Genomic DNA, 14,296 nt, shown 5'->3' with positions numbered 1-14,296 from the left:
TAAATTCTACAATGCTTTCAAAACACTCTCAGCTATTCTAATTACCCTTAGCCATTGCATCCAGCAGCACTTGCTGCTAAGGGGCTCAGCTATACACCAGAGACTGATTTAATTTTTTAATTTCAGCAGTTTCTTAATTCTGTGTCACATAAAGAAAATATTTATTTTTACCAGGCTGATTTTATTACTTTCAATTGTTTTCCCTGATCTTTGACTCAGCAGAAAGTAAGCTTTTCCAGCAGAATACACCACAGCCCCGTAAAAATCTTCATGTTGCTTATATTTGTAGTTCTTCAAAAAAGAGGTAGTCACATGGTCAAAGGTATTCCAAGTCACAAATCAAATATCAGTCCTCAATCAAAATTAATATAACAGCTTCAAAATTGCTTGTATGTTCTTGTTGTTTGTTGCTCTAGAGGAAAATAAATAAATGCATAAATAAATGAATACCTTTTAAAACTAGCAGAGTTAAATTGCTAATGTTTAATCAATTTTATCCAGGGTCAGTAAGGGGCTCTGAAGAGTAAGGCTTACTCTCCACAGAAAAAAATGTTAAGTACCAAAAATATTTGGAGAGATCATGTCCCTTGTTTTACATAGTGTCTTACATGTGTATGTGTGTGCACTTGCAAGAATGTCACTAGTAAATGGCTTACTTTTGTGGCCTGTAGATTTGTTAATGCTATCAAGAAGGTAAAAAAGTGATACTGACTGGCTTTTCCCCTCTTGGCTACTCTAATTGGCCTTAGCAATTGCATCCATCATCACTGCAGAGAGCATCTCCACATTACTGAGCAGAGCAACTCCAACAATTCTTTTACTGCCATTATTGCTTTGCTCCTTTGATAAATTCTAGGTCAGAAGTAGACGTTTCCATGCACGCATCACAAAGCTGCTAACTCTTCTTTCAAAACCCAAATCCCCAGCTGACCACAAGCAGCAATCCCAAAGAGACGAAAGCCAACCTGAAGTCCCTTTCCTCAGCCAGCAAGATAAAAAGTGGAGGGGAGCGTGACCTGTTCTGTGGCTGTGTTTGCTTTGTTCTCTCATTCTGAATTATCCCAGGTCTCATTTGACTTATATGTTCCTTGAATGAAGCCTTCTCCTAGACACTGAAACCTTTGGAGACTTCTTGATCTTTAGGTATGCTTGTTTTCCTGAGGAGAGAGGGAGAAGGTTTAGGAGATAGGGAAAAGGAGGAGGTTTCCCTTTATATCACAGACCATATGGATCAATTTGCTCAATCAGAAATACTTCAGAACAGTGCTTTGCACCTGACAGCCAGATCTCCAAGGTAAATTAACCATCTGAACCCTAATAATGGCTTTCCCTGCTGACAGCATGGATAGCTATATAAGAGGGTCACATATACATATAACCAGAGCATCCTGCTGCCTGTGGCAGCAGAAAGCCCAGGTTGGCAGAAGAGCTCTTGCCAAGAGAGCCTGCTCCAGTCTGGCCCATGCAGAGCCCCACAGCTAGCAGCTGGGGCTGTTCCTGGGGCTACTACATTCTACATAACAACTACATACCGGCCAGGAGACAGCAGATTTTGCTTTGCTCATAGCCCTGAGAGGCATAGCTTAGTGGTGTGTACAGCAGATGATACACCCTATTGTGCACATTCCTGAAACACTTTCTGTTCCTATTGCTTTAAAGGAAGTTTCTTGGGGCTTTCCAGTGTCTTCCCCTTTTTCTTACTTATAAGAGCTTTCTGTTTTTATGAAAAGCACTATAAATATAAGATATTACCCCTTAAATGATACAGTATGATTTATCTAGCCACCTCACCTTTTATTTCTTTTATAGTTATTTCTTTTATAGCAGTTACTCTGACATTGACTTGCTTCAAAAGAGAGGCAGAGAGAGAGCACCAGCCTTGCTGCTGTTATTTCACAACATCTTGCACCTCTCACCCCAGGTCCGGAGGGCAATAGCTACCCCCACCTGAACCAGAGCCCTTGTATCCAATACGTGAGTGGGCTGCAAGGCTGGGCTCCCCCAGCTGCCACCTCTCAATATGTACTCCCCTCAGAAGAAAACAAAGGGGAAACAGCAGCCCAACAAGCCTGTCCATTCCCAGGTGTGAACTCAGGCTCCTAGAGGAGAGCTTTGGATGAGGCAGAGGAGGAACAGTTACAGATTGCCTAAGGTGGTGTGTTCCCTGTTATACTATTGTGGGAGGTAAAGTGTGAAACACCTGCTTGCTGTCTGAGAACACACAAAAATGTCCTTCAAATGGTTAAAGGAAAATAGGTTTCAGCTGATATACTGCTGTCATTTAAAAAATGACGTTTCTGTTTCTATATCTGCAGCATGGGAGGCTGAGCTGCCAGAGCTCAGTATCTGTTCAGGCAAGGTTGCCTGGTCCATGCAGAGCACAGCAATAACGCAGGGCTTGAGCTGCCAGGAACCTTAATGGCTTTCCTAGAATAGCTGACTCCCCAAATCTCTTCTGCTTCTTTCTTTCCTGCAGGAAGCATAAATGCTCCATCCTCAGCCTTTCAAGCATTTGTCAGCTGCTCTTTTAAATTACAGGATGACCCTGATGAAACGTGAATTCAATAAAACATGATTTGTCATGTAAATAGCTAAGAATTAGAATAATGTGTCCCAATATTAGGCACTCTCAGAGATACTAGGAATTTGTATCAATATGAAGAGGCTGAAACAGCTATTTTAAAACAATGGTTTTAGTATCTGCCATCTTATAGCTAAAAGTAGTTGGGATTGTATGTTCTTTGCTGATTATTACTTTTTGCTCAGGAAATGAAGAGACAGAACTGGGAACTGTATTCTTTGAAGTATTTAACATGGGGCAATACAGGTGTGCAGAGGAATCCAGTGCTTGTCAGCTGCAATGATCATACTGTGTAAATCATACAGTAACAATCAGTGCAGAGATTGCCCCCTTCTCTCACCAGATTGTTCCCTCAAATAGATATGCTGCAAGAGGAATAGACCCTAGATTCCAGATGGGAGCCGCAAAGGGTACTAAATTTCCCGTTTCAAAGATACAACTTTTATTTGACAGATATTAATGTACTTAGGACTTTACAGTTATGTCTTCAGGCCCTTACTTTTCTAGGCATAGCTGACGGGGATTTTGAAATGCTGGCTATGCATAACCTTCCTTTCCCATGAAAATATGTGGAACCAGTCATCCTGAACAATATTTGAGGTTCAAAAACTGTAACTTTGATATGGTCTCACTCCGATCTAGTCACTGCAAAAATAGTGAGTAAGACTCACTTAGTTTTGAAAAAGTTATATATATCACTTATATTCGAAAAAGTCCAATCAATGATGTAAAATTCTACATGGATTAAAAAAAAAAAAAAAGTTGTTATATCTGTCTGGGTAACAGATTTGTTGTAAGTATTTGAGATCATATGTTGTTCGTTAAATGGTATTAAGCTTTGGCAGGGAAAGAGAGACAGTCCTGGGAGCTGCATCTTTAAGTGCATTAGATTCCCAAGCACATAAAACTAGGTGTAGGGGCATTGCAGAAACAAATGTTTATTAAACAGAGCTTGCTGGAGATGGATACTGAAGAAAAAAAAAAAAAAAAAAAAAGAGTTTCAAGCACTTGAATGCGTCTGTGTGCCTGCTGGGAATCAATGACAGAGCTGCAAATAGATTCTAGGCATCTTGCCTCTCCATTACCAGCTCTAACGCGGGACTCATTCACTCCTAACCAAACATGTTGCTTGAAAGGCTTGTGCTTCAGTGAGTCCAAATTCACTTCTTCCCAAACTCTGTCAGACTGCGGGATTACAGTTATTTTATTAAGAGAGAATGTGCTCCCCATGGGTGAAAAGGCCAGCAGCTGATTCCATTAGTTATGCAGCTGGCTCCAGAGGATCCACTGATATGAGCTGCAGACTGGTTTTTACTCATTTGCAGAGCATTTCTTTTTCCTTAAGCTGACCACCAAATTGCAGGATTTGAGATGCTTGCTGGAAAGAGTCAAATCCATTACCACTGAGGCATATATTTGCTATAAAAGCTAAAATTACAGTTTTCATGTTTAAACATCTGGTCACAACCCAGGAGGGATACATCCCTGCTGGCCATGAAAAAGTAAATCTTAAATAAGTATAAGTTAATTGCCTGTAGTAATATGGAATCTTTGTAATCATTTATGTTCAAGCATATGAGTGGGTATTCATTAAGCTGTATTTTCAGGCATTTAGAGAGATTATTTAACACACACATCACCAAACTGATTAGCTGCAAATTGGAGAAAATGTGCCCTGCACACTGGCGCTGTCATTTTATTCCATTCATTGCCATTGAATCAAGTGTCTAGACAATATATTCTCAGACGAACATGACAGGAGGAGGCTATAAACAGAATGAGTACCTATGTATGTCTCTGTCCAAGCAGACCTGAGCACATACTCTGCACCTGCCCACGCCTAATGGTTTACTACTTTGCCCAGTTATGGTTTAACCCTGGCAGATGGCTTACCCTCACACAGCCCCTCACTCATTCTTCCCAGGTGGGATGGGGGAGAGAATCAGAAAAATAAATGTGCCAGAAGTCGTGGATTAAGACAAAAGGAGTTCATTAGGTAAAGCAAAAGCTGTGTGTGTAGGCAAAGGAGAAGAAGGAATTAATTCACTACCCATAGGCAGGCAGGGGTTCAGCCACCTCCAGGAGAGCAGGGCTCATCCTGTGGAATGGTTCCTTGGGAAGACAAACACCCTCACTCTGAACGTCCCCCTTTTCCTTCTTCTTTCCCCCAGCTGTTATCACTGAGCATGACACCACATGGAGTGAGACAACAGGGCAACACCAGGAGCAGGAAAGGCATTGGCTCTGTGCAAGAACTGCTCTGCAACAACTAAAACATTGGTGTATTATCACAACTATTTTAATCAAAAATCCAAAACACAGCATTGTGTAAGCCTCTCTGAAGAAAATTATCTCTGTCCCAGCCAAAACTATGACATGCCCTTTTCCAGCACACAAAGCACACTGGGATTGAAGATCTGAACTGTCCCCATTTCCCATGTTTTGGAAAATTTATTGCATGGCTCAGGGAAAAAAAAAAAAAAAAAAAAAGAGAGAACTTCAGGACTCCTCTTCAGATTTGTATTTCCTACTTGTAACCTCTTAGTCCTTGGACACATTTTTCCATGCTTCCATTTGCAGAAAACTGCTTCCTCTCACCTACATCCAAAAGGGATCAGGGAGGTTGCAGGGAGTCAACACCCACAATGCAGTCAATTGGAAGGCTGCAAGGAAAGCAGAGAGATAAAGATCTCTTCATATTGCCTAGCCTGAGTTACCAGAAAGGTTAGTTTTCCACATTTTTATATACCATGACCAACATTGATCAACATATACTAACTACTAGCCCTTTGCAGGTTTCCACTTCATAACTGTCAGCAGTGGAATTAAGCCATCTTGTTGCCAAACTCGCTATAGAAACTGAAGGGTTTCTAGGCATCACAGGAGAACATTTTAGAAATGCAGTCTTACCCAGCATAAGATGATACACACTCAGCCACCAATCAAAACTTAGAAATAATCAGTTCAGTTCAGTCAACTGAATCATCTACAATACTTAGTACATCTTTCTGAAGAAAAGAAGTCGGCAGAAAGAAACTAACTCTGAAGTGTGGCCATAAGTTCAAGACACTGGGCAATGAAGGAGGTGACTTCAAGAGGACTATGCTTGCCCAGAGTTTTGCTCTCTCTTTTTCTCTGGAGTTATGTGGCTTGAATGTTTCTGGATAATTTGCAATAAGATTTGAAAAAAAAAATAAAATAAAAAAAAAAAAAAGCAATGTTTCATATAATAGGTCTTAAACCTAATACATATATATGTATAGGAGAAGAATAGCTAGCCATCTTTAAATAGAAAAAGATGAGAGATTTTGCATTCATTCTATATGCAGAATGTGGTCGTGTCAGTAACAGTACAAACTGCAGTATGCTGGGTAACAAAAATATTTAGTATCTTAACACTTGGAATTTTCAAGAAAATTATGTGTGGAAAATATGGACCCAGAGAGGAGTTTCTTATAGCAGATGTAGTTTCAAAGACACTGACAAACAACAGAAACAGAAAGTTTCAGGAAGGAATCTAAACGAAATATGATTGAGATTCTAAAACCAAATTTCACTAGCAGGAAACATAAAATGAACCTAAATAAAGAGGAAAAGAAATCCTAGAAAAAGCTGAAAAAGCCAGTGGTACCAAAGAAGAAAGCTGAAAAAGCTCAACCACACTGCATGCTGAAACTTTCACTCAGATTACATATAACTGTTGTGCATTGTGTTTGTTATCATCGGGTAACTGGGTGATAGCCTCAAGTAGTGTGGGATCTCCAATAAATACAGGAAACAATATAAAAGAATCATTGAGCTATAAAGCTCCCAGTTTAGCTTTGCTCCAGGGTTGTTTAAACCTATCTGTTGCCATATACAACTGTTAAAACAATAAAACCAAATATATTAATTAGCAGTAGCATAGATCTCTGTAATAAATACTTTGCACACCACAATATTAATTCCAAACATTCAGTCCTGACTACCTCATTTCATGGGTTCTGTTCAGCATCTCTTCACAAACAGATAATTCAAGCCTATACTATGCACTTCCAGAAGGCTAAACAATAAAAACTCAAACCCAGTAAATACAAAAACAGTAGATTAAAGAAAATCTTTCTTACTGTTCTAATAATTTCACATGCTGTGCTTTAAGGGGCAAAACTAATGCTACCAGTTTAGGAATGTGGATGGAAAGACAGCTGAAAGTAACAGTAATAACTATTAATTACCAGTCAACCTTCTATTAGTGAATTTTCCCCACCCCAAATAAAGAATATGCCAGTAGAGCAAAAGAGAAGACAAGCAAGGTAGTCCGTCAGCACTCTGAACGAAATACCAAAGACAACCTCAAAGCCAATGGTACTCCCCCCTCACCAAGTTCAGATATCACATTCACCTCCAATGTTCACATCAACTGAAGGAGTTTTAAAAATTGAGAAGAGAACTAGCAGAGAATGACTGCATCATTTCTTAAAAATATCTTGGGTGCTACCCACTGTTTTTGTACCTGTCAAACTGAAAAAGTGCCAGGGTCAATAAAAACATTCCAGGTGTTAGATCTTCCTTACTGATAAGAAAAAGAAAAAAAAATCTGGATTGTCTAGGAGTGCTTCACATCACGCAAAAGAGCAAGGGAACAGAGAGGACGTATAGAGAGTCATAAGTCAGATAAAAGCATAAACTCAAACCATCAGTGCATTTGGTAACCATACTGTTCTTTATTTAGACTTGAAATAGAGAATTTGTATTCCAATTAACCACACCAAATCATATGGCAGGGGGAGAGATCACAGTACTGCACTGTATCTGATAAAAGGTCCTACTTGCTGGGACAGTGAGTACATTTAATCCTCAAGCCAAATAATTCACCTATAAATAACAAAATGTTGACAGGATAGGCATTTGCTTTTCAAAAATTATACAAGGCAAAAGGCACTTGGGCCAGAACTACTGGTATGGCTATACAGTGTATTCATTTTTCTGGAATGCTGTTGTGTGCCAGCTAACACATGTATTGGTCCCACAAGTCCACAGTAAAATTAGTCCTACTAGCCCTATTTTCTGCAAAGACTCAGCAGTCTGGTCATGTGTAAGGGAAAGTCCAGGGCATTTGCGTATTGCTATCTCTAAAAAAAAGGAAAGGAACTATTTACCCCTAAAAACGTCCAAGTGCAGGCCAATTTTCAATGTTTTTAAATTTCATTTTTTAAAACAACCAAAAAAAATCCACAAAATCATTATGAATATCTCTCCCACAGGCTGGCTGATTTTAGCTTGCCTTTAATTCATAATTCCTAGAACTATCCTCCTTTCCGGTTTGCAACTGTGTGCCACCTAACTAGCAGTTGTTAAAATTGTATATATGAAGTATTTAGCATATTCTATAATACTTTAAGATAATTTACTAGTGGTTGACAAAGACTTGACTGTAAAAACTGTTAGTCCTTCACAGAACAGTAAGGAACACTTCTTTAGGAGCACAGCTTGCAAAGTACTATGGCAGCAAACATTTTCCCAAGGATGATAGATTATATCTTACCTTGTAAGGCAGCGGAGATGTAAAGAGATCTGGCATGGACTTTCACTTTCAAATGACAACTTGTATAAATACTGAAATCTAGAAATACAAGATTAGACACCTATCTATCTATCTAATTAGAGCTAATAAGGTACTGTAATTTTAAATTTAAGAAGTGATGCAATAGTTTGAAAAATTGTTCTAAAACCAGATCTTTACTGTCTTAATATAATTCATTTTCAAATAGAAACAGATTCTTTGCCCCCTCCAATTTATCTATGAATATGAAAAATGAATTGTTTCTAGCCCATTAATCCATTCCTGGAAAACAAATCAGACAAAGGTAATGCAACAAACAGAAGAAAATCAGGCATGTTTTCCATATCTGCACTGTTTTCACAAGGCTAACATATGTATCTCTGACCACCCAAACCATTTGAACTGCAAGTGACCAGGCAGCACAAATTTCAGCCAGGTAAGAAAGCAGGATCTGACTGCAATAGATTTTCTGATACAGCTACGTTTCATACAGTGAAAGAAGAAACCAATGAACCATGAAAATTGCATTTAGCTTTCTCAAATTAAATATTGAAATATATATTTTGACAATTGCATAATAAGACACGTTTTTTCAGATTTGCTGCAACTATCACTGGGAATAATTGAGGGTATCTGAAAACCCCATTCAATTTTGTATTAGCTGCAGATACTTAAAATACATGCTGAATATCTTCAGTTTCTAATTACAGAGCAAAATGACTAACTTAAAACACCTAAATCTGGGATTTTTGGCTTGAGCATGCAGATACATTTGAACCTCTGACTGCTTCTTCCACTTCAGTGCCTCATAAAACTACTTAGTCTGAATGTGTCTGAGGTCAGCTTCCCAACTGAAGCATTAACAAATTGCAAGATGGGCAGTAAGAGTAGATATGACTTTTTTCTGAGCTGTGTCCAAATGACTTTTTCTATTTTCTGTCTGAAAGTTGTCAGTAGTGTTGCATGAAGCATCATAAGTCCAGAAGCTTTTCTGTAAATCAATACTGAATATTTTAAGTCTTTTAAGATCTCATACAAGTTCAGCTGAATTTTCTGAATAATTCCGCATGCAGCATTTTACGATGTATCTCCTTAGAGGACATTTCTGAAATCCCACTAGTTCTCAGCAAATCAATTCCATGATACCCATGTGATTTAAAGGTAACATACTGAGAAGATGTGGGACATGAAAAAATACAGTTAATTATAGTACTTAAGTGAAGTTTAATGCATAGAGAATGATTGGCAGTCAAAAGAAAGCTTAAGGATTTTCACTTGAGCTGTAAAAGGACTTATATGTGCTTGCAGTATTACAAAAAGCAGCTGAAACCTGCCAACCAGACAATAGAGTGAAACCCAGTGCATGCTAACTAACAAAGATGCCTGGTGTGAAAGGATTGTATTAACTGCAAGAATACTTATTACACAGGTATATTTTCTTCCAGAACAATACAAAACATTGCTATACTGTTCTTGGGATTGGAAGAAAAAACAAATCCGCCAAGAAAAGAGCCCCATTTCCCTGAGGAGAACTTCATTTTCCAAAAGAAAGCAAGTTCTTTTTCTGTAGAGTCATTTACAGTGATCAGAAACTTTCCCACTGCTGGAAAGGAACAAGGGAAGGAAAACGCAGCATGTTTCTTTTCTTTGTATCAGTGCTCTTTACAGTCTCTTATAACTCACAAAGTTAATACGTTCATTAAATACACCCAGATATAGAGTGCCTTTAGGCAGCAGCAGGGAGATATTTTTTAACTTGTGATACACCACACAATATACATGTCAAACTTTACCACTATTCAGCTATCACAAGAGCCTGCCCATTAAAAGATTCTGTGCCAAATGAAGCTCTCTACTTTTCTCAGATGAAATTCTCTATTATTCTAGACATCTTTTTCAAGCCTTCCTAAACTCTGAAATACACATATCTGTTTTCCTAGACTATCAGGAGGAGCTCAGCTGTTGTTGCAGACACTTACCACTGTTTTTGCATGCTGGCACACTCACATGCGGTCCTTGTGCTTATGCTTGAATTGGCCTGGAGAAGAGTTGGATCTAAGATTCAGGACTTCTCCAGAAAATACACAGAGATAAACACAATGTATAGCTACTGGTTATTGGTGGTGGTACTGTTGTATTGGAATTATAATGCAGTAAAGCACCCTGCACTGGCAAGGAAATTGCTGCAGCACTTACTAGCTCTTTCGATTCTCCAGCTATGTAAGAGGAGCAATGAATCTGAAATAGCTCGGCTAATACTGTAGCAATTACTTCTCTTTTTATTTTTATTTTTTATAGTTTTTCCCCCCAAGGCAAATGCTAGTATTGCTGGTGTTTAGGCTAAGTCCCAAAGGGGGATCTTTGAAGAGAATCTTGATTGAATCCAGTTTGCATAAGATATTTAATGTGCTTGAAACCAAGACAAGGATAGATTACATAAACAAAGAAGAAAAACAACAGCCATGGAGCAGGGAAGTTGTAGCCACATAGTCCTTTTTGTAGTCCCTGTCATAAAGACTTCTGGCCATAATCTGCCTCTGTACCCAGCAGCTGTTTTATTTAGCTCTTTACTTTGCCCAGTGAAATCCCAACCAAATGCAAAGTATAAGTTTTTTAAAGAGCTACAAACGGAGGGACAAAATGGGAAGTACAGGTAAAGAAAAATTCAATAGCATCATGCTTTTAAACATTAAAGTGTCAACGTTTTCCTTTTCTTTGGTAAACAAAAACAAAATTGCAACTTCTAAAAAATTCTGTTCAAGGGAACATCCAGAGGCTGTAATGATGTTCATGCTCATGAGTATGTAATGATCCTTCTTCCTGAGGACTTAACATTGAGCCTTGAAGGTACAACACTTTACACAAATTGCATGGGGGGGGGGTGATGTTTTTTTGTGTTTGGTTTTTTTTTTGGTTGGTTGGTTGTGGTTTTTGGTGGTGGTGATGGTGGTTGATTGGTTGTTTTTTTACCCTTATTCTGTCTGTTACATTAGTGATCGCTGCAGGCAAGGTTTGTTTTAGCTCACTCATTTGCTTCAGTTGTGCCACATGTCATGGTTATCTTCTTTAATGGAGTGTTTGCAGATGAGGTTGTAAAAACCATTAGCCACAGTCGGCAGATGCTAGGTACTGCTAGGATGCTGTTCCAATAACTTCTTTCCTTTAATTAAAATTCTAAATAAATCATGAGGTTTTGCAAACACAAGCCTACAGTACTTGCGTAAGATGAAAGCTGTGCTGATTGCTGGTAGTCTTGATGCAGCTCTTTAACCTCCTACTCCTTCTAGGTTCTGGTTTTGTTTGTAGTTTTTTTTTGTTTTTGTTTTATTTTTTCCTTGGCCTTCACACAAAAACCCCATATGCACTTCTTCAATGCTTAAAAATCTTTCTTGCTGAAGATCAGTACCAAGAAAACATCTGTGCCTCTTCCTGGTACACAAACAAATTTGCTCTGCTTTTTTTGTTTTGTGTTGGTTTGCTGTTTTTATAATGAATGCAGATAAAACTCCATGTAAAGACTAAACAAAATATCCGGATATAGTTGCCTATTGATTTTTCATGAAATTCTTATGAAACGTAGAAGTGAATTAAATATGCACAGCAGAAGAATATTTATTTGCTACAAAACATGAATAAATTTAATCATTTGCTCCTTGTTTCTATGGGAACAAGTTCTATTGAATAAACAGTCTTTAAATAATATTTTATTATTTCTAATTATATTAATTATAATTCAATATGTCATATTAAAATAATTTAGATTGCAATGAGAAACTTTAATACTGGTGTGAGCTTAAAAAAATAGGCCAGTTGAGCTTAAAGTAATTTATGCTGCTCTAATTCCTAGTTTCCATTGATACTAATTCTAATTATTGAATGTTTGCATTTGAAATCTTAATAGGGTGAGGTATTATAATTGTATTAAGAAAAGATACAAAATAAGCATGATGAAAAGATCAACAGTTGCAGAAAAATAATTTTACCTATTCAATGTGTAACTAGGGAGCTTTTCCCAGTCACAAAATCCCTGCATTTTCCTGTTTTCTGTGTATCTGTGTAATTATTATCTACTTTTTTTTCTCTTTTTTCTTTTTGCTAAAGTAGGAGACAAGCATCTGAATTAGGATTTTTAATCTCAATCAATAATATCAATTTTTAAAATGTTAATAAAAGGAGACTGTTATTGTACTTTAATCTGTCAGTTAGCCTCTTATGCCTACTCAGCACCAATGGAGACCTTCAAAGAACAGCTCAGATGGATCCGTGTGCAGAAATAGGCTCCAAAACCACACTATGATGGAATAATGAAATTATTTTTAAAAGAATACATTAGCATTTAACCAAAATTAAATGAAGGAAACACAGTCTAACCAGCCTAAACAAAACAAATAAATTAAGGGAGATATTAGCATTGTCCTAGAGAAATTAAAACCAATATAAAAATTCACTGATCTTTTTTTTTGTGTGTGTTACTACATTGTTACTGATAATAGTAATGTTGTTATCACATCTGACATAAAATATCTAAACCCAGTCAGAACTTTATTTGTTTTAAAAAAAGAAAAATCAATCATACCCTTATTCACCATTACCCAGGCTTTTGTTAAATCTACTGCAAAATCACATCTCACTTTCTCTGGAATTCCTTTTTGTCTTAGAAAGTCACCCAATCATGACTTCAACATAAGTTAAAGATTAAATGATAAGTCAGAAAAAGAAGTAAATTCTTGGCACATAATGCATCTGTTGTAAGCAATAAAAACAGCAAAAGACATATGAAAACTAAGTGAAAAGAACAATGTAATATAACTTTACACAAAACAACTTACTTTTTTAAGCATTCTCATGACTGTATTTGTTTAGAAAACACTGGCCAGCAAAGTTGTATTCATGTTCTCCAGTCTTGGGAATCATGATCACAAAAATAGAAATTTACTTTCAGATTTTTCATCTGCCATTGCTCAAATCTCATCAACCTGTCCTAATTAATCATCTATATTAAATTTTTTGTGATAAATTGGAAAAAGACATTGCAGAATTTTTTATTTAATAGCTGGACTACCAATGAATTTGAATAATGGTTTGAATAATGGTGTACTAAAGGATAAAGAGTCATTTTTATTTCTTACTAAAAGAAAGCATTCACAATCTATGACAATTTAAAATACATATTCTTGAAAATGTAATATTTTCCAGTTTGCAGTACGTTATGTAAACATGATGAATCCAGAGAGGAAAAAATGCTCATTGCGAGTGTCTTTGTTCTGTTTTATTGTTTCTGGTGATGTGAGATTCAGCCTGAAATGGCAGTAGTATAATTTTCTAAGTAGAAGGACAGTAATTCTTTTCCAATATAGCCCTGGGTTTGAGACAGAAAAGTCGTTCTTTCTATTACAGAGGAGATAGTGGTCCTTGTCATACAGACTAGATCACATTTTATCCCAAAAATATGTGATAAATAGATTTTTGGTGCCATTTTGAAGACCTGGTACATTTAATTCAATAAGGTTATTAGATGTTGGGTTTGCAATTTGTTTCAGAACCATGTCATGGAAGCAGTTACTTATTGGAAAATATTTTTTTTTTTGGGCAGGAGGGGGGAAATCCTGCAGTAAATCCTAGCAAACAGAAATGATCCTACAAATCAAAGTTTTATCTCAGTGAAGTTTGTAACTGAAGAGGACACTCAAAAGGTAGAAAAGCCACTTAAGGCATCCATTTCGAAACAATTGAGTGAGGCACTTGTCACCACAGCAGGAAAGAAACAGAAAAGCACTTAAAGCCACTGACTGTACAAGTAATTTATTTTAGCAATCATCTCCAAAGTTATACAGGAAACAAAATGCAAAGGAAATAACTAATGAAAGTTCATTAATCTGAACTCCAACAGTCACTAATTTATAGGAAAGGGATAGGTATTAAAAGTTCCCAGAATACAAACAATATAAAATGAAATGTATCAGAAGATGTTTTTAAAAGTCAGCTAAAAATAACTGATACAGGCACCTTAGCTAGGGTGAAAACTTCAGAAAGTACAACTCAGCAAGCCACAAAATGCATATGCCCAAGAATTCAAAGCATGTACCTTTGTGACTGCTTTGACTGAAACACTTTTAGTCAAGGGATTTACCAAATAGCTAGTAATTATTTTAGAAATGCCAGAGGATTTACAA

Source organism: Cygnus olor, chromosome 3 (assembly GCF_009769625.2).
Source record: "Cygnus olor isolate bCygOlo1 chromosome 3, bCygOlo1.pri.v2, whole genome shotgun sequence".
NCBI lineage: Eukaryota > Metazoa > Chordata > Aves > Anseriformes > Anatidae > Cygnus > Cygnus olor.
The sequence above is the reverse complement of the archived record's forward strand: the minus strand, read 5'-3'. Positions refer to the sequence as shown.